Source organism: Ciconia boyciana, chromosome 3 (assembly GCF_034638445.1).
Source record: "Ciconia boyciana chromosome 3, ASM3463844v1, whole genome shotgun sequence".
Classification (NCBI taxonomy): domain Eukaryota; kingdom Metazoa; phylum Chordata; class Aves; order Ciconiiformes; family Ciconiidae; genus Ciconia; species Ciconia boyciana.
Genome location: NC_132936.1, coordinates 41,992,201 through 42,014,019, shown reverse-complemented (window position 1 = coordinate 42,014,019; position 21,819 = coordinate 41,992,201). Strand labels below are relative to the sequence as shown.

Here is a 21,819-nt window from a genome sequence, read left to right as displayed (position 1 = left end):
AAAATAAGGAAACAAAAATCCTGAAACACAGTTTTTCCAGATTTATGCACAGTGTAAATTCATGCAACAGAATACAGTAAAAGAAATGGACGTACAGAAAATGATCCTCGTTTTGATGAATGTGTTGATTTGGGAGTGCAACAAGAAACCTAAGGAACACTTTTGCCCCGAAGGAGTTAATATAACACTAAAGCTGAAGAGCAAATCATAGAGAGGGCAGGAACTGCCAGAATTAGTCAACCGTTGCTCCGATGGTGCGAGCCTGCTCTTGGGTTCCAGGTCACGGCTCCCACACAAAAGCACACGCTTGCCTCTCTCGCGCCCTGCCCAGTCACTGCTTGTCCTCTGCACCACACAAGGCATGTCTCCCACAGAGTAACACGTACACGATGACATCTTTAAGGTTGACACCGCAGCATTCTTTTCTTATGGTTTTTCATGTTTAATTTCCTTTTGAAATAAAAGCCACGGAAAACCAAATATCCAGCAGCACCTCATGCCTCTTCGTTCTCTCATACTACTTGCCTATCTAATGATCCACAGGACTTGTATTCAGGGTGTTTAAAACCACGGTACACACCTCCTCTGGTACTTGAACTACAGGAATAAGTGCTGGAAGAAACAGGCATACAAGGCAGCAGAAGCGGACTGGCTAGTGGTGAGGAACAGAGTCAGCTTCTTGCCAAGGACTTACACAAATATTTGTAAGACATGAGAGGAATGCTGGGAGTCAAGCTTTTTTTTTTTTTGGAGCGGGGGAAGGGGAGGGAGGTGTTACTGAACAGTGAGAAATTATGTCTACTTGCTGGGTGCAGCATAAATGAAAACAGGTTTGACACTTTCTAAAAGGCAATGTAGATGCAGATAAGACTTAGGGCACCTGTTATAACTGGTGTCCTCAGCATGGGCTGGAGTGGTTTTCTATACCCGTAAACATTATTATTAATATGAATTATGATTATGAATGTATGAATATAAATAATGCAAAATTATTGTACTTGCCTTATTTCTGTGGCTGTAATGTAAAGCCTTGCTCAAAAACAAACAAAAACCTGAAATGCATACATTAACACAGCTGGGTTGATGAATGCGAACTAAAAAGCAAAGACCTGTTGCCTTGTTTGTCTCACTTTGTGCAAGTTACAAAATCCTCCTTAGAACAGTACAGCAAACGGCTAAAAATATTTTCAGCTTTATTTCTCACAGACAAATTACAGGAAATTTTTTCAGGAAGCATCCAATGCTGAAGTCCTGAATGTTTATTTCTTCCATAATTTAGAACAAAAACCTCTAGTCCTTTACCTTTCCACTTCCCTCTCTCTGGAATCGTATTGCATTTAAGCAGAGAAAGAGTCTATACTTCTAAGTGGAAAACAGGTAAACATTTGGTTATTCAATCTGCATCTGCAAAAGTTAAGCTGATATCACCATTAAGTAGAAGGCAAACATTTTAATAGGCAAGAGGATACTGTCTCTGACTTTTTTTTCTTTTCTTCATAAATCAAGATAGGAATTCTAAAGCTATTCTAATTAAAAATGCCCCTTGGGTTCTCTGAAGACGTGTGCTGACATACCAGTAGGATCTTTACAATTGCAGACTTTGGGGGGAGAAGGGGGGTTACGCTTGAGAAAAGGCGTGTGCTGGGACAGACTGCACAACAATGACAGCAGCAGGGTTTTGGTACAAGTCCTTTGCTTCATCAAAACGTACTGGGCTGAATATATTAGTAGGACACATTTGCTGACTCAGATGTTACAACCTGAGAGTCCAGGAATAAATTTAGTTTATGCAATACACGCTTATTTCTGAAGACAGTCCCAGCATCGGGTGAATAACCTTGTCGACAAAGGTTTGAAGAATTATCTGCAAAAGGCCTTTGGCTGCACTGACCCATCTCACGCCATGCCCACTCGTGTTACACCTTCTGCATGCGATCAGCAAAGCTGAAATTGTTCACCAAGGTCTCAGTCCTTTACAACTCCTTCACGTTCAAACACTTCAGATACCAAGTATTAAGTAACATCCTAAACCACAAAAAACATACATTGCCTGTAGAATTACTTTAGACAAATCTCTCCCCTACCCCCCTCCAGTTCCATCCTTCTCAGCCATGCTTATGAACCAGTCTGTTGAATCAAGCCATCTGTGTACGCATTATCTGTAGTTTTTATGGACTGTACAGTACCAAAATTGACATATGATCTTGCTTAATGGAACACTGTTTATTGCAAAACTTGCAATGATTTTTCAATCAAAAAGAGGTTAAAATATCCTTCTTAAGCACTACAGAGCCTTAAGATATGGATGCATGAATTCCTCTTAAGATACAGAACATTCAAACATTTAGATATATAACACCAATACAAAACACTGCAAAGAAACTAAGTAACCCGGGCAGCAATGGGCTCTAGGTGGCCCTGCCCGAGCAGGGGTTTGGACCAGATGACCTCAGAGGTCCCTTCCAACCCCAACCACTCTGTGATTCTGTGATCCATCTAAAATATATTCAGTGACTTACACAATACAGATGTATGATTTTTAGTTAAGCATATCAAGATGAATAAACTGGGGAGCTATGTTAGAAATCAGAAAGATGTATTCAAGCATTTAGTCTCATGACAACACAAAGACACAACCGCCAGATAAACGAGGACCGGACCAGAGTGTTCCAGGCAGGTAGCCTGAACCGCTCCACCCTGAATTCATCCTGAGCTGTTTAACTATTGAAGGAGAAATGGTACAGCAGCAATGCTCTTCCACACACATCTGAGGATATCCGACTCAACCCAAAGTAAGGCAATTTCTCTGCAGCAAACACAACTAAATCGATAATTCTAGTAGGCATATCAAAATTCATTTTCCTCATCAACTGTTCATATCCAAGGATGCAATGCTGTGATGCCCAGATCTGTCATCACAACGTTCTTGTTGGTACTTTACAAGACGTAAAATAAACACAGGTAGTTGAGAACATGGGCACTAGTCTATAACTCCATGGTTCTGCTCCTCTTATACATTCATTTTGTCCTTGAGGTTTTTAATGCACCAGCCTAAAGGACCTAGCAGTGAGTGCCATGACCATGATAAGTTCAATAAGGTTACCTTTGGATTTGTAATTCCTAAAGGTTTTGCTACTGAAACAAAAAGATAATAGAGTTAATGCAAAGAAGTTAATGCAAAAAATAAAACTGAAACAAGGTTTATCACTAAAGCTGCAAAGACAGAATACCACCATGGGAATTCTCCTATACAGAGAGAGAACCTTGGCAATTACTACCTGAAAAATCAGCTCATTCTTAAGTCAGTGAATAACCTGCTTCGGTGTAGCAAATCACCCATCAGGGTGGTTGTCATGAACCACGAGAAACATATCCTTTCAAAAAGTCTGACAAAGCACATGGATGAGACTTACAAATTACAGAGAGGGAACATGTGCATGCTTTATGTCCTGTACCAGTCTGAAGGTCTTCTGAAGCCTTTCCTACTGGGTGCTTCAAACAACAGAAAGGAACAGCTTAACTTTACCCCTAGGTAACTATAGAGTATCGGTGTAAGGCAGATGTCTAAAGTAATTAAAAAATGGGAAAAGGTCGACAAGGTTGACAAGTTCTGGACTTGGGGGACTGAACTGGGGACTTGATTCCCCAGAGAAACAAGACTTTGGTGCTTAATGCACTCACTGTTATCAACAAATGGTCAAGGACAGGAAGAGTGAGATGCCATGCTGATATAGACATGCTTGAAGTTCTTCCAGAAGGAAGACTATCATAAGAAACAGTATCTGCAAAAAGTAGTCTTAATCCCCCTATGAAGCTGTAATGCTATACAACAGCTGATGCTTAGCAGTAAACTCTTTTTTTCTGATCTTTTCTGGCTGACGGATGGCCAAGCTGCCCTTCACAGCAGTATCTGTATATGCTATGTTCGTGAGTAATCTCCAAAAGGTCATGACAGACAGTACTTTGGAAAGCCTGATCCCCCTGCCTGATCCCATGGCATACATTGAGCTGAAGGAGCTCTGAGTGGGTCGTGGACACCCTCCACGCTTTCTTTAATACTTGCTAAATTCTCTGTAAGTTCTGCAGAAGACTCTTCCCCACACCATGCAGGAGTCCAGTGGTGGGAATCTCAGTCAGGTAACAAAAGTCTGACTTATGGTTCCCTACCCCAGGGCTCTTTTTTTCCAACCCATCAAATAGCCCAGTTCCCAGAATGTCCTTCCTCATTTGTTCTAGCAGGGTAAGGCCATGCAGAGCAACAGTCCACTACCTTCAGCTCAGCATCTGACTCATGAGGAATGCCTCCACACCAAGCTCAAAATAAAAAAAATCATATGCTCCTGTCCTATTCTACTTATATTGCAAACTAGGATCTCAATTAATTAATTTTAAAAAGCTATGCGACAACACAAAGTACTTTCAGGCCAAGTAACTGAAGTTAATCTTATGTAGCCTTTCTCAGTGCAGGCTACAGCTCGATTAAATGCAACTCACCTTGAATAACACATTACTCTTCCATGTATCATACCAGCAGGCTCTTCACACAGATAAAAAGGAACACCACTAACAGAATTTTAGGTGATTAAAGAGAGTCTTTGCTACAGAGATTGCTGTCGGTGAAAGCTGCTCCTCTAGCAGGACAGAATCTCAGCTCCCAGTGAAGACTCTGCCCTAATGGCTATGCACAAGAAGTCACAGGTTCATCATCCAGAAATATTTGTACTTGTGCCAAGTACAAGGAGCTAAAAGTGCAAAGGGAACACAAATGCCCCCACTCCCCCCCACTGCTCCCTGTTCCTCCACCTTCTCCCCCACGCTCGCCGGCCCTGTGGGAACCCAAAGGACCAACCCTGCACTGGAAGCCATCTCTCTCTGGGAACTGAAGCTGGGTTTAAAGAGACTCAGCCTCTTAATGCTTGTGGAGGTTTCCCACAGCTTGGAACAAAGGAAAATCTGGAAAAGCCTTACTACACAGGCCAGGCTACTGCACTTTAGTAACATCAGGATCCCTTAGGGCAAGCACCTCCTTGGTCACCCACTGGTAGGAACTGTGGAGGACAATGCTATTTGTTGCACCCATTTCAGTCTCCTTATGTTTCCAATTTGTCTACAACCAAAAATAGATGCTTTGGCCTTATTTCAAGTACTGAAAAGGATCATGCAGTTCCGTGTATCTGCTTTATAGTTAATAAATACTTTGAAATTTCAGCATATCTGAGTCTCCTTCATACTTTACAAGGAGCTAGCTTGTGCAAAGATAGTGTTACCACATGGAGAATATACACATTATCTGCCCACAAAGGCTGCCCAGGTCCTGAATGGAAATATGAAGCAAAAAACCAAAACCAATGACAGAATAATAGAGAAGGGCAGGCCCATGTTACAGGGACATCATGTTCCTGGACCATATTCCCAGAACCAGGCAGGATTTTCCTCCTGGCCTTCTGCTACCATACCCTCATGAAGCTCAGCACCCCTGTGCCTCCTATATTCCAGGACATTCTTTCCAGACAGATCCCATTTTCACTTTTACGACATACAGAAAAAAAAACCCAAAAAAATCTCAAGAAGGAGGCAGTTCCTGTCCAATAGGATAGAAATAGATATTCCTTCACCCAGTCACTCCTACCCAGGAACACAGCACACCAGTGTTATCAAAAAAAACCTGCACTGCTAAGGACTGGAAGCCTAACAAAGCTGGAAGAGCAACCATAAAAGCCCATGAGCTGCTGATGTTGGAGTAGACAGAGTTAAAAGAAGTCAGAGATGGAAAAATATGCTCCAAGACCCAATCATTACTAAGGCTGAAGTGAAAGCAGAAAAAAAGAGTTTGCAAACTGAGACAGGTAAACCTAGAAGAGAGGATGAGGAAGAAAATCCTGAACGCAGAGCTTTTAAATAGCCTCAGTAGACATGTTACAACAACCACGCTGGTAAAGAGCACCTGGAAGAGCATGGGAGAGGGACAGAGATGCTTTTTCACTCTCTCACAAATTCTTTTTTAAAGGTTTGTTAAACTACCTTTTGCTCTATTCATGGTTTGTCTGGGTTCAAAGTGGTGACTCAGCACTCATTAACCACTGTCAGGAACACAACTAGCAAACAACAGGAGATTTGTAAGGGACTAGGAACAGATCAAAGAAAGCCAGACGATTCACAGATCAAGGATGAGAGATTACATCTAGGACAAAAGAGGGGAGAAGACAAAGGTAAGGAACAATACAGAGAAACTTTTGGAAGTGGCACAAGACGAAGAGGAATTTTGCTTGGGAAAATAAAACGGATAGTGCCAGAGAAAAGGTGGAGGACATCTTCATTACCTTAAAACCACAACAGTGGCCTAATATGGCCAAAACATGCGTTGGCATTTCAATGCAGACAAAGTCAAACTTCACTCCTGAACTATGCCGATCCATCCGTGGACTTGCGGCTACTGCAGCGTGATTAAGATACAGAGCTACAGCATAGTTTTGCTCTGTTGGCACTACAGGACTCAATCACACCCTATCACAGGAGCTGCGTTGCCACACAACCAGCAGCTCTTAACAGTGTACAAAACAGAGAGAGAAAACTAAGGAAAAGGAGGACTTACCCTGGTGCTATTTTCTTTTTCATATAGTTAAGTCTGCCCATTTACCTTTGGCTCAATACAGAGAGGCAGAAAGGAGAGGAAAAAAGAGAAGGCAAGTATATTATATATTTGTATTCTTGTTTTCCAGTCCCTCCACAAGGCCAGTTTTGTAAACAGAAAGCAAGCTGAGCTTTTCTTTATCTTGTTTACTACTCCTGTGACTGTAACATACCACGCAGAGCTGACAAGTATCTCTCTGCTGAACATTCTCCATTGAAAATGCATTGCAACTTCTTTTGCAACACACGTTATTTTAGTCAGGCTATCTGCACCTTAAAACACTCAGCCTATTGTTTCAACAGCACAGACCTGCATGCTGACTTATAAAAATTGTCCAATATGATATCATCTTGGCTACAGATTTAATTTCATGCAATATGAAACTTCACTGAAAATCATTATACAAGACAAGGAAACACAAACATTGGTTTCCTTTTTTTTTTTTTTTTTTTAATATTAGGTGTAAGCCTACTACAACTCCCTCTGGGAGGATACTTTTCATACAAAGCCAAATTCTTTGAGTCTTATTCACATAAACAGATTCGCTGAATTAAATGAGATCAGTCACACAAGCAGGGAAATCAAGTTTTGATCCAGCATTACCGGTAAAAAATATGGCATAAAAATTCATTTTTAAAAAGCCCAGGATAATAAGCATCCATCTTTAAACTACCTAATAATGCAAAGACTAGTTGAAGGTTTTGTTTTCCAGGTCTACCCTTCTGAGATTTAATACAGTAAACTAATTATAATTTTACTACACACAAGTTGTTGATAATTACCTCTCTATGGGCAATACTGTTATTCAAGTACAAACCAAGAGAATTTTGTTAAAAGAAGAGTAATTATTTTAGTATCATTTTATTCTTGATCTGTAATTAAACACGGCCTGAAAATCCCATTTACAGACCATAAGAGAAGTTATTTTTTAATGGTACTTGGTAAAATCTGCTAACTTTTGCATTACAGACACTTTTATCCTATCCTGTTTTTCTTGAAAGACCGTGTATATTTGGAGAACTAGTACGTTTATACACAAACCACGAGAAACTTCTCTGTTAGCAGAAGAGTGAATACTCATACTCAAAATCTGAAGCATGAGAACTAATCAAGCGAGGGTTGGTTTGTTGGTTTGTTACAAGTAAATAGCACAGACATGCAACAGATGCTTGCCTGCTATATTAAAATTTAAAATGTGAATTTATTACTAACAATCAGACTAAGACACTGTCTGTATGGTTAATGCATTTCAAAATCTTAGTATTTTGGGGAGCATGACGATATACAGCTCCCTAGAATGATAGGAAAATCCATCATCTTAATGTAAAGCACTGTAGCACACATTTTAATCGTGTGCTGAGAAATTCCATCATAGTTTCACTCTACTCTGCTCACCCTCCCTGGCTTAGCTTACTTGAAAAGCGCATTTAGTGTTTTTTCCACCAAGGCAGAGTAACTGCATGTTTCATGAGAGCTACAGAGGACTAAAAGACAAAGCAAGATCTCCATTTCACTGACACTCTTTGTTGCATCTCTGGGAGACAGAGACCAGGTCCCAGATAATACTGGCTTTACACTGCAGCCTAACGGTTTGCTGAACACTTGCTTCAGCTTAGTCAAGGAGAGAGTCTTCATTTCAAATTATGACAAGGAGAAAAAATAAACCTTTTTTTTTTTTTTTAAGTTTCTTTTTTAAGTGCTGTGCTCAGTTCTACTGAATGCACCACTACTTGTTTTCTTGGTTTGCCTGTGTGCTACCAAAACCAGCTCATCCCATGTAATTATATTCAGACACTTGCTGGAGGTACAAAACCACATACGATATATATGCAAATTAATATTAATAAAGTATTTCAAAAATAATTATTCTTAAAAGCTGGAAATACATGCATCCAAATTCTGGATGCTAGATTTTGAATAAAATATGCTTCTAGGTTCCATGCCACGTATTCCACTTTGAGGATTAAAAACAAAAAGAAGAAAAACCTGACATGATTCTAATAACTGAAGCAGCAACATCCTCATTTGTACGTCTGCACAGTTATAGACATGAAAGGCTAGATTTGCTGAAAGATTAATGGAGTGTGGAATCCAGAAGTTTGATTTTAAACTTCTCAAGCACATGTGTTGGTGGGCAAGGATAAGGGGGAACTGAGAGGAGGCAGAAAAAAGTTGGGGTTTGTTTTTTTCAACTTAAGTTACTCCTGTAGGCACGCAATGAATCTGGGAATCATTTTTAAAAATGGGTTTTTTTCATATAAGAAACTCTGCCAAGGACTAGAGCTTATACCTATGAATTCTGCTTTGACTTATTGGTGTGGCATGCTACTTGGTGCACATATTCATACCAATCTTTTATTTCTGCTGTTCACTTTTCACATTGGGTCCCATCTTGCTTCCAGATAAACAAAGTGTAAAATTCTCATTGAGAAAGGACTGGATACTTTCTGAATAAGCAAGGGAGGCCTAAATGTAGAAACAGTCAACCTGGTCTGACAAGTAAGAAGAACGAGAAGCAGAAGTGAGTTACTCTGAACAGTTTGTATTTGAGACGTGTCAAACAAATTCACCCAGGGAACTCTTTGACCAAAACAAAATCCCAAACAGCATACTGAAACTTAAAATTCTATGAAGCAAGCTGGGATATGATTGTAATGTAGACTAGTTGGAGCTGAATGCTGATTGTTTGGACACAAGAAAGATGTTTAAATTAAGCTACTTCACATTTGTGGTGAGTTTGCACGTACTCTGTTACCACAGCTTCGCTGATGTAAAGTTATTCCTCAAGCCACGGTAACTCATGTCCAGTCCCCAAAGATTCCCCTCAAAGGAAGGAAGGCTGCTTAAAAAAAAAAATTAAAAAATCAATATTATAAAAACTAGGCACCTATGGGATAACAGGAAAAGTCCTCATCTGTATAGAGAACCAGCTAGACAGGAAATAAATGGTACAAGGAAAAAGCAGTCCATCTTCATAGTGGGGAGACACTAACCCTGCAGCCCCACGGCCATCTGCATTAAGAATATATTGTGTTCAACATACCCACTAATGAATCACAGGGGGACAGGGAAAGATTACAACAGTTAAGTGACAAAACTCACTGATAATACTAAATAATTCAGCATAAAGGCAAGTGCTGATTGCAATGAGATACGGAAGGACTTAATGACATCAAATAACCAGCCAGTAAAATGGCTGGCAGAATTCAGTACCATTTAAACACAGACTGATATTCATGGCGGGAAAATACACTTCAACTTCATATGCATAATGATGGGCTCTGAATGATTCAGGAATGAGATCTTGGATTTATAATGGATTCTTCTTATGAAAGCATCAGCACAGTCAAAAAGCAGGGAGAGCTCTAGCAATTACTACTGCAGAGAATAAAACCAAAAGCACCTTTATTCAACTGACTGAAAAGTTCAGCTGCATCCTGAAGTTGAAACTCTGGCCCTCTCTTCTCAGAAAAGGTTCAACAAAACTAGAAGAGTTTCAAGGAATGAGAACATAAAAAAGTCAAAGGCAAGACACAATTAAGTAGGGGAAAATCAGCTTGGAGAAATACTAGATCAGCATCAGATGAAACCAGTAGATGTCAGGCTCAAAACAAGTGAGAAAATAGGGCTCTTCTTCTCACAAAGCATTTTCAAGCTGTGGTTGTCCTAGCCTTCTCCCATGGTTTTCTCAGCCTGTTTCCCACTCACTCACGTTCCCTCCTCAGCTTGAGAGAGTCACTGACATGAATGTCTTAAAAGAGGACAAGGAATTAAGGTGAATATATGCCACCCTTCCCTGCAAATGAAATGCAGCCACCTAACAGAGGTGAGAATTAGCCAGAGAGACCACAGAAGTGTTCACCGAAACCTCCGAACCAGGCTCGTGGTACCTGCGGGCAGGTGTTTGCTCAGCCACTGGCCACCGCACAGGAAGAACTGAGCGAAATCTCCCTGGACGGACAGTCCTGTCCTAGTCAGCGAGATATATCCCTCCCTGCTGGCCTTCAGGTTGACTGAAATAATGTGATTCGTGGACATGGCCACACAGAGAAGCAGCTAACATTAGGCAGTCTGTTTTTTCAAGCTATGCCAAAAGCATCTATATCGCTCGGTAAGTTTTTGAAGGCTCTTTATCTTATTGGAATTTAAATAAATTAGATATGTTCTTGCTTATTTTGAGGCTAGTAGCAACTAAGACGGCTAACATCAAGCCCCTCTCTTGACTGAGCTGGCCTCACTTGCCCCAAATCCAGTCCTGCTTTATCAGGCACACTGGTAACTAAGCTGTCCATCTGCAGAGGCATCTCCACTTGCCCATCAAGACATCAGAGAAAGTGAAATGGATGATAACCTCAGTGTATGCCAGGTCAGGATTTCTTAAACCTGGGCTTCTCCAAACTGATTAAGTGTAATCTTATGGTGGAAAAAAAGGATCCAACTTGGTAGCTAATTATTCATTAATAAAATACTGTACTTTAAATTCATGCTTCAGCTTACTCCATTCATATCGAAAGACTTAAACCATAGCTGCACTAATGCAAGGCATTCAAGCATATTGAACAGCCGTTCCTGGAGGAAACTAGCACACCTCTGGAAGAAATCATCACACATTAAAACTGGGGTACCATCTCCTGTGCTGAAGCAAATTTATATATGTTCAAGGGCTGGAACATGTGATCCTCCACAACCTCTTTTGGGGGGGCATCTGACATAACCCTGACAAGTCCAAGAGACTGGATTCCAGCATGTCTAAGAGAACCTAAACCCGTGAAAGAAGTGGATACTGCAGGCAGCATAACACAGGGGCGGGAGAAAAAACAAATTCTAACTACATCTTCCCTCTCAGCTTTTTTCATGCTGCCAAGTTTTTTGGGCAGAGACTCATATTTACCTGTAGGGCACCATATGACAGCATACAAAAATGATAAAATGACACAAGTTAAAGCACAACATTTATTCTCATTGTAACTACCTTCAGACTCTGAGATGAAAAAAAGCTGGTCAGCAACACCTGCTGTGACATCCACCTGCAACTCCATCATCCAGCACTGTTCAATGAAGATACCACTGAAGATAGATAGATATTTCAGCAGTTTTGTTGCCAACAGAAATCTATCTGAACTTCTTGTGTTTCCACACATGCAAATTTTAGATCCTGGGGGCTAGTCAAAGGCTGAACTTATATCACAGTATAACGAAAGAGGAAGAATGTAAAGGTTTGAGACCAATACCACTTACACTTAGAGAAAAAAAAGGGCACATGAAAAGAGCACGGTCTGATTTTATATAGAAGCTGTGAAAAGCTATGAAAAAACCCATACTTGCAAGAATTCAGAAGCTGCTGTAAAGACTGCAAAAGACAAAATGATAAGAAAGCACTGTACTTTCAAAATCTGGATTTAAACCAGAACAACAATGTCAATGAAGACTGCAGATGGCAGGCAGATAATTCCATGGCCAGAAGAAAGACCAGCCCTAGCCTCCCATCCCTAAATCCTCTCAAAATGCTTCAGTCAGACACAGTCTAATCACAAAAGTGGTCAGAAAGAAAATTAAGGAAAATTACTCATGTGTAAGCTTTACAATATACTAATGAACTGACTTAAGCAATGGGTATACCTTGCAGATATTAGTGGAATTATTTGAGACAGTAGTGATATGGTGAAAAGATCATGTCCTGCTCAAGACACTGAACCAGCTGCAATTTCTGCAACTCCAGGACGCATATAAACATCAAACTCCTAATAAAAAGTAAAACATACCTAAAATGATTCACTGTGATCACTACTAAAAAGTTACTCAAATATTGAGCTGACATATGATTACCATACATTCATAGTGCTTTTTTATTTTATAAAGCCAGCACTTTCCTCAGTGACTGACCCACCTGAGACAATTTAGGGAATTTTGACTCAGAAGTCTATCAGCACAATATAAATAGACTAGCAACAGGTCTTGCTAAGATGTCACATTGCAGATGCTGATAAAACCAACAGAAAATATTTTTGACTAGCTTAAAGCAATCGTCATCTCAAACTGGAAAAGAAAACGATCCCACTGCAATGCAGACACAATGATGCACACCCTTATGGAATTCATTCCCATCAAATCCAAATGCATTTTCCATAATGCAGATGAAAATGCTTTCATCCAGCACCATGCCAGGTCATACACCCAACAACTTTATCTTCAGTGGCTCACTTCACAAAAACAGATGGTCTTTAGGTGGGGAAGAAGGCAAGTCACAAGAGAGAAAGGGAAAGTAAGGGACAGACTGTTAGAAGAAGCTTGTTTTAAACCAGGATTTGAAGGAGGTAAGATTTCATTAATTGAAAAGTACTCCAAATACGCTTTTGATCACAACATTAGATGAAAAAGCTTATGCTTTTTTGGCATAGGGCCAACTAAAATTTTCTTCAGGATTCGGGCAGACCCGCTGGGGTGCCCACACTCAGCACATCACACCCCAGCTGCCCCACAGCCCCAGTACCCTCTGCCTGGCATCCACACCAGATGCTTCCATCCACCACTTCCCACAGATGTGCCCAAATCCCATCCCCAATCACAGCCAGCTTCCCCCATGGCCATGGCTAGGCTGACATGAAGCTAGGGTTTGGAGGACCAGCAGAAGGTCTGGACAGTAGGAAGGAGGGAGGCACAAAGGAGCAGCCAGGAAGACATGAGTGCTGGCAGTAGGACAGAGTCTTCCTGTTGATTGCAAGGACCTTGAATTTCATGCCACACACGGCAGGATCACTGACAAAGGATCAAAAGTAAAATGGTGCAAGAACAAGGCAGCAATCTACAGCCCTGCACCATATTGTGAGCTAGCTATGCACTCAATAGTGCATCAGAAGTACATCACTGAGGCTACCAAGGCACCCCACCACAACCAGATAATGCAAGAATTCAAGTTGTTGTACTGTATTGGTTAGGCCACCCAACATGGATTCATTTATCACAACAGGACTGTTTTCATAGGACATCTTCCTCTTTCAATACACCAGATTAACTATTAGTAGTAATGTGCTAGATTTCTTTTAACCTCAAAGTCCTGTGCAGCCTTAATGCTTCATTTATCAAACACTTCTCAAAAACGTGTCCTAAATTGACACTTCGTCATTTCATCACTGTGTTTTGATACCATTCTTCGCCTTGATATCAAACTACTGAACACCAACAGTATCCTTCCCTGCTTCACTATCAAGACCTGCACGTCTGCAATCAGACCTCAAGGGTTTTCTAGAAAACAAGAAAAATACCTGTATGGCCAGACTTGCATCACCTTGGATACAGAGCATCACTGTGTCATGTACAACCATGTCCTCCAGGGAAGCAATACATGGAGAACATCCTGACATGCGTGCATTTGAAAGGTACGCAACAAATAAGCCAGGAATTCACACATGTTTATTCTGGCTCTTCCTCACTTTTAAACACCTGCCTTCACAAGCCCAATGGTCTTCTGAATGCCAGCATGAGATAAACCAAATACAGAGGAGAAGAAAAAGTTTAGGAAGAAGCCATTAAACATAATTCAGTGAAAGGTCACAGCAAGACACAGGGGAGGCTTCCCCCCCTTGCACTGTTGATAATAAGAAAATTATCTGGAAAAATTGATTTTTAAATTTAATACCAGTTAAAGAATCAATCTTTAAATTGAAATATTAACAAGCTATACTCATAATATAATTCATGGTTGGGTAAGCACAGATGACAATAATACCATCATTTAAATAGCCCTTTTCATCAATCTATCTCAAAAAGTACAAAAGAGATAATTTAAGTGCAAGAACCCAGAATCAGAAACAGAGGCTGTCCCATGGGGCTACCAGAGCTAGAAGCTCCCAGACTAAAAAAAATGCTTTAGAATCAATTAAATCTTACAAACTGCAATTTGAATAAAAAATCATCTCTTCTTGTATTCCTCCTAAGTAATCACATGTACCAAGAAACATATTATTACCTATCAAACATGGGTTTGCTTACAATATGTAGAAAAGAAAGCTATATTTGAAGTTCATGCTTATTTTAATTCCCACTACTTATCACTGTATAATACATAAAATTTTAATTCCTGTAATAAATACATTTGAACTTGAACAGGAATTTTTAAGAAGCCCTTTCATTACTCTAAGGCCTCTGGCAACTGGCCCACACATAATTATTTGTTTGAACTCGAATAGGCAGAAATTAAGGTATTTTTCTGCTTGAAGTGTTAGGATTAAAAGAGCCTTTAGTTCAATTTCAGCAAAATATCTGGATTAAATTTCTCAGCAAGATGCTAAAATCACAGATGCTTTAAAAAATATGTAATTCTCACTTAACTGATGGCTGAAAAAATAATTTTTTCCCCTAAAGTGTTATACTTACAGAAGATAAACCGTGAAGGCAATCAGAATGCAATGCTCTATAATGTGCTGACAAAGGTTTTTCGCTATTAATAATTTTTGCCTCTGCCAGTCCTTAGAAATATTAAGCCTTTGAGCACCAAAGCAGTAAAAACAACACCTTCATCAAATACCTCTTTTCTCTGGTACGCTAATACCTAAGATAGAATCATAGAATCATTTAGGCTGGAAAAGACCCTTAAGATCATCTAGTCCAACCATCAACCCAACACTGCCAAGTCCACCACTAAACCATGTCCCTAAGCATCACATCTACACATCTTTTAAATACCTCCAGGGATGGTGACTCAACCACTTCCCTGGGCAGCCTGGTCCAATGCCTGACAACCCTTTCAGTCAAGACATTTTTCCTAACATCCAATCTAAACCTCCCCTGGCACAACTTGAGGCCATTTCCTCTTGTCCTATCACTTGTTACTTGGGAGAAGAGACCAACACCCACCTCACTACAACCTCCTTTCAGGTAGCTGTAGAGAGCCATAAGGTCTCCCCTCAGCCTCCTTTTCTCCAGGCTAAACAAGCCCAGTTCCCTCAGCCGCTCCTCACAAGACTTGTGCTCCAGACCCTTCACCAGCTTCGTTGCCCTTCTCTGGACACGCTCCAGCACCTCAATGTCCTTCTTGTAGTGAGGGGCCCAAAACTGAACACAGTATTCAAGGTGCGGCCTCACCAGTGCCGAGTACAAGGGGATGATCACTTCCCTAGTCCTGCTGGCCACACTGTTTCTGATACAAGCCAGGATGCTGTTGGCCTTCTTGGCCACCTGGGCACACTGCTGGCTCATATTCAGCCAGCTGTTGACCAACACTCCCAGGTCCTTTTCCGCCGGGCAGCTTTCCAGCCACTCTTCCCCAAGCCTGTAGCGTTGCATGGGGTTGTTGTGACCGCAGTGCAGGACCTGGCACTTAGCCTTGCTGAACCTCATACAGCTGACCTCGGCCCATCCATCCAGCCTGTCCAGATCCCTCTGTAGAGCCTTCCTACCCTCAAGCAGATCAACACTCCCGCCCAACTTGGTGTCATCTGCAAACTTAGTGAGGGTGCACTCAATCCCCTTGTCCAGATCATTGATAAAGATATTAAACAGAACTGGCCCCAATACTGAGCCCTGGGGAACAGCACTTGTGACCGGCTGCCAACTGGATTTAACTCCATTCACTACCACTCTTTGGGCCTGGCCATCCAGCCAGTTTTTTACCCAGCAAAGAGTATGCCCATCCAAGCCCTGAGCAGGCAGTTTATCCAGGACAATGCTGTGGGAAACCATGTCAAAGGCTTTACTAAAGTCTAGGTAGGCAACATCCACAGCCTTTCCCTTATCTACTAGGCAGGTCACCTTGTCATAGAAGGAGATCAGGTTAGTCAAGCAGGACCTGCCTTTCATAAACCCATGCTGACTGAGCCTGATCGCCTGGTTGTCCTGTACGTGCTGCGTGATGCACTCAAGAGGATCTGCTCCATAACCTTCCCCGGCACCAAGGTCAGACTGACAGGCCTGTAGTTCCCTGGATCCTCCTTCCAGCCCTTCTTGTGGATGGGTTTCACATTTGCTCACCTCCAGTCAACTGGGACCTCCCTGGTTAGCCAGGACTGCTGATAAATGGTTGAAAGCACCTTGGTGAGCACTTCCGCCAGCTCCCTCAGTACCCTTGGGTGGATCCCATCCGGCCCCATAGACTTCTGTGTGTCTAAGTGATTGTAGCAGGTCACTAACCACTTCCGCTTGGATTATGGGGGCTTCATTCTGCTCCCCATCCCTGCCTTCCAGCTCAGGGGGCTGGGTACCCCAAGAACAACTCATCTTACTATTAAAGACTGAGGCAAAGAAGGCATTAAGTACCTCAGCCTTTTCCTCATCCTTGGTCACTGTGCTTCCCGCCGCAGCCAATAAAGGATGGAGATTCTCCTTAGCCCTCCTTTTGTTGCTAATGTATTTATAGAAATTTTTCTTACTGTCTTTTACAGCAGTAGCCATATTAAGTTCTAGTTGGGCTCTGGCCCTTCTACTTTTCTCCCTGCATAACTTCATGACATCCTTGTAGTCCTCCTGAGTTGCCTGCCCCTTCTTCCAAAGGTCATAAACTCTCCTTGTTTTCCTGAGTTCCAGCCAAAGCTCTCTGTTCAGCCAGGCTGGTCTTCTTCCCCGCCAGCTCATCTTTCAGCACATGGGCATGGCCTGCTCCTGCGCCTTTAAGATTTCCTTCTCAAGGAAGCTGAGAAAACTCTAAAGAATTGAACATACACTAGGAGCAACTGCAGCTGTCAGAGATACTGAAATTGGTGTTTCTGCTTTGCCTCATGTAATTATCCATCCAGACTGTAATCTGAGTTTTGATTAGAAGGTGGGTTTTTTCCCCCCTGAGTAGCAAAAAAAATTAATTTAGATGCAAATCTGATCCCATAAAATCCTGGTATGAAATTTAAATAACCTGTATTTACACAGCAAGTAAGGCTGCACTTCAGTCCATCACATTTATCCTCAGTACTAAAGGAGTGTACATGTTCGGCAGATGAAACTATGTACAGAACAGATTTTCATAAATCTGTCAATAATTCTTTACAGCGTACACACCATATTCTCTACCAGTATATCCACCTTACATGCCACTCTGTTGAAAAAAATCTCCAGAATAATTTCTGAGTAAAATAACAGCAAATATTCTTGCACACCATCACTAGCTTGTGGACCCTTTAGGAAGAGCTTAGTTACTTCTCTCTTGAGTACTCCACTCCCTGTTAGCAGATGCTGCTGAAGAATAGTTTGTTACAGCATATTGATAGCAGCTGCAAGAGAGAAAAGTGAAATCCTGAAATGCATTGAAGTCGGGTCCTCATAGCTGGACAAGAAGCAGGGAAGAAAATTAGTCCCTTGCTATACTGTTACAGACTGAGGTCTTTCCAAAGTGCAGCTCTACACCTTCTATTTTTGGTTGGATCATTTTTTAAGAAGTCACATATTTCATTCCTTAAGAAACAAAAGGAGCTAAAATGACTTATTTCAATTTTTTATTTGCCTAAAGCAAATACAATTCATTTATGTCTTTGACAAATATCTCCCTAGGCCAATCTTGAATCTTGCTAGTGAAATATGGTACCTCATTTGTGGTTTTAAATAAAATACTTCCACTAGTGACATTTTGCACTGATGCATCTCTTAAGAGAAGATACGACTATGAGTTCTCTGGAAGTTCATCCAAAGTCCTAACCGTTGAGGGAAAAAGAGGAACTGCAAATCTAAAACTAATGAGAATAAATAAATAAAACATAGTTGTCAGATGATATAGTTACTTTAAGAACCTAAAAGCACTTTACAAACATTCACCATTACGCCACCTATCCAAACAGATAAACAGTATTATTAGTAGTATAATTATTATTACTATTATACAGATTTAGAAGAGTACAGGGCAGCAAGGTTTTTTCTTACATCATAAAACGACGCACTGGCAAAGTCAAGCAGAGCTGAAGCTGAAGATAAATAGAGAAATACAGCTCGAGGCTCAATCGCTCATTACCATGCCCTACAAGTACCTGGTTTATTAAGGTTTAATGAAGTCCAAGAACATAGTAAGTTTGACAGTGCAAACTCCAGAACGTGCCACCTGTGACAGAGCATGATGCTAAGACTGGTGCTGCAACCACATTACATCAGCAAACACTGGAGCCCCATTTGTGGAGCCTGCTTCCCACAGTTTCTGTTCCCCAAAAAAGAAGAGTTCTGCAAAAAAAGCTTGAAGAAAAGCACCTGGATGATCAGAAGGTTGATCACTTTATTTTTACCCATCATTTACTGATCATTTCATTTCTAGTGTTCAAAGCCAGTCTCCTACATGAGGTTGATAGCACTGCCTGGGTAAAAATCAAGAAGTAGGGGAAAGTGAAAACTTTCCCCACCGAGTACTATCACAAAGCCACTTTTGAATTTTATTACCGTTTCTTTTCAAATAAAACAATAAGGAAAAAAGCAATGAGATTAATACTGTTACAGAATCCCCATCTACTCTCGCAGACTAATAGGTCCTCACTGACACAAACAGGCATACATCATCTACATACCAGGCATCTAAATAAGGATTTCTATAGACCTTAAGCACTCACTGAAATCGAAAGGCAGGTGCCTAATATTTTATGTAGCCAGCCAACCGTAGTTTTGGTACATGCAGTGGATGTAACTAGTATTTTCTGCTCAGAAATTGTTATGAAGTTCTGAATTACTCTCATTAGGCTATGTCTTGTGGTCTGCAACGCAACTGAAGATCTTACCCATAATCATAATTTCAGAAACACTTTGTTTTCCAAGTATGAAGATTACACAATACTTGGAACTTGAGCCTGCCAAAATAAGTTGTTATAAAACTAGCTACACACCTGGACATATCATGTTGAAAGCAAGCAAGTAAATAACATTCTCCTCAGAATAAGCCATGCACTCAAACAGTCCTACCAGAGGATCTGGATCATGCCTAACTAATGCTGCACAAGAATTCAGTCTTTGTTACACTTTTCCACCTTTGAACAGAGACAGATTTACTGATCTGTGCAGTAGATTGCTCCTTTAACGTTGGTAGGACATTTTAAGTTCATTTAAGCAACTAATGGAGGGAAGATCCCCCTGCCAGTAAGACACTTCCTACCCCTCAGTTTTTTCCCTGTGAATGAAAGACAGACAATAGCAGACAACATGTCCTTTTGGTCACGTGTATTGAAGAAATACCAAACAGAAACCCAAATAATCACTTCACACATAATCATAAAAATATAAAGATATTGGTTATGCCTTCTAAAAAACCAGAGCACTGTCTACAGCCTATGCTGTGATGCACACAACACCCCAGGGCATGATAAGCCCTTTATTAACGCTTGCAATGAAATGAACGCTGCAGAACAACTACACGCCGTAGCCATGGATTTCTAAAATCGGAGAGCCGTACCAGCAGCGAGCGTATACTCACAAGGTGTTGAGTCCTCAGGGGAAGCTGCTGTTTGCAGTAAACAAGTGGAAATAATTTCAGTGGAGTTTTCAGGTGATGTCAACAACAGGAAGGATGACTTTGAGCCAGATTTCCATTTCTCATCAGACGCGGCCTTAAAAGTTGGAACAAGAGCGTTACGGCTCCTCGTTTATACCCCCAAACCTGCAATTAAAGCCCGACGTAGACACAGGCTCCTGTATCTATGCGGCAGCCCGGAGAGTTCGTCTGTGCAGGGCCGGGGGGGGGGTCCCTCCCCGGACCCTACTCCGGGGCCGTAATAAGGAAACACTTTAATTACTCGGGCACCGAGCACTGATTTTGCAGGGCCCGTACCCAGCTGCAGCCCCGCCACAGCCCTACCACCTCCGCGACCACCTGTCCGCCCCCCGCGGCCCCCCGCCGCCGGCCCCGGCCCCGGCCCCGGCCCCAGCCCGCCGCCGCCCGCCGCGACGCGCTCCCCCCCTCACCACAGCCACACGCAACCCCGGCGGCTGGGCGCGGGTCTGCGCCCGGGGGCCCACGCGTGCCGGCGGCGCCCCGCTCACCTGCGCTCCCCCCGCGGCACACGCTCCCCGTCGGGCGCGGGGCCGGGCACAGCCCCACCGTCTCCAACGGCGGGAGCCTCCGCCGCCGGGCTGGGCTGGGCTGGGCTGGGCTGCCCCAGAGGTGGCGCCGCCGCCGCCGCCGCCGTGCCCGCTGCGAGGGCGACACCCAGCGGCCGCGGCGGGCGGGCAGCGCCCCGCCAACCCGCCCCGCCAGCGCGGGCCGCCTGCGCCCCGGCGAGGGGCCGTGACAGGACGGGCCTCCCGGCCCGGCCCGCCCCGCGCCTCCGACCCCCGGCAGCCCTTCCCCACCGAGGAAACGGGGGAGGTCGCGCGTGGAGGCGTGGGGCCACGGCCCCCCTTACCTGGCACCGGCGCGGGCAGCGGAGCCAACGGCGGGCAGGGGTGGGCTAATGCCAGCGTGGAGCCAGGTCTCGATCGCCAGCCTGGCCTCGAGCGGGGCGAATCACCCGCCGCTGGCCAGGAACGCTGGGCTCTGGCCGCAGCAAGGCTCCTGGAGAGCTGGATGCTCTCCCGAACCGAAGCTCATTCGCAACTTAATTGTGGAAGCTCGTAATAATTTGCGTAGGAGCAGAAGTGCTACAAAACCAATTTCGGGGAGGCCAGATGCCCTTCCCTCCAGCAGGGAGCCAGCCAGCGGGCTTTGAAGTCCGGGCTGAAGGTCAGAGAGGGCTGACTTGAAAGCTCGCTGTGCCTCACCCACCCCTCTAGCTATGACAACGTCCCAGGGACCTTCGGTTCACCGAAGTCATGTGCATATGTGAGCAATTACGTGTGTACATGGGTAATTCACAAACTGGTCGGGAGGCAAGTTAGACGAGGCCATCTGTAGACACCAGTACAGGAGAAAGGAGTTGTGTGGGTAGGCTGAGTGAAATTAGAAAAGCGGGATCTGAAGAAGAAGGAGAAAAAGAAAGCAGCTGTTCCCCATACAATGCCTGATCCTGCGGGAACATGGCTTTCAAAGGCTGTTCTTCTGGCTCAAAGGCATTCTCGGGATGATGCCCTAAACGAACTAAACGTTGAAGTATCACAGGCACTTGTGTGATTAATATATTCTTTTGAATGTTTTTTGCAGATGATTCTACTTATGCGTTTTTCACGGAACAAATACGATGGTATTCATCATTCTGTGGCAACAGTCACACCACAGGTTCACATCAAAACCCTTGGTGCTCCACAGGAAAGATTTACTGACTGAATTTTGTATTCTGACGCCTCTCTGATCTCAGCAAAGCTTT

General features: G+C 42.8%; 1 protein-coding gene across 7 annotated transcripts in view; it reads right to left on the bottom strand.

Moving 5' to 3' along the window:
- Positions 1 to 21,076, bottom strand: part of ANKRD6 (ankyrin repeat domain 6) — a 118,315-nt gene extending 97,239 nt beyond the window's left edge. For 6 of the 7 annotated variants that reach the window (XM_072855464.1, XM_072855471.1, XM_072855470.1 and 3 more), the window contains exons 1-2: positions 20,561 to 20,684; positions 19,995 to 20,127 (exon numbers count right to left, since the gene is read on the bottom strand). The gene's annotated coding sequence lies outside the window, so the exon portion shown is untranslated. Of the gene's footprint in view, positions 1 to 19,994; positions 20,128 to 20,560; positions 20,685 to 20,922 lie in introns of those variants that run through there. The other variant, XM_072855465.1, reaches the window with a different exon arrangement.
- Positions 21,077 to 21,819: the final 743 nt, after the last annotated feature.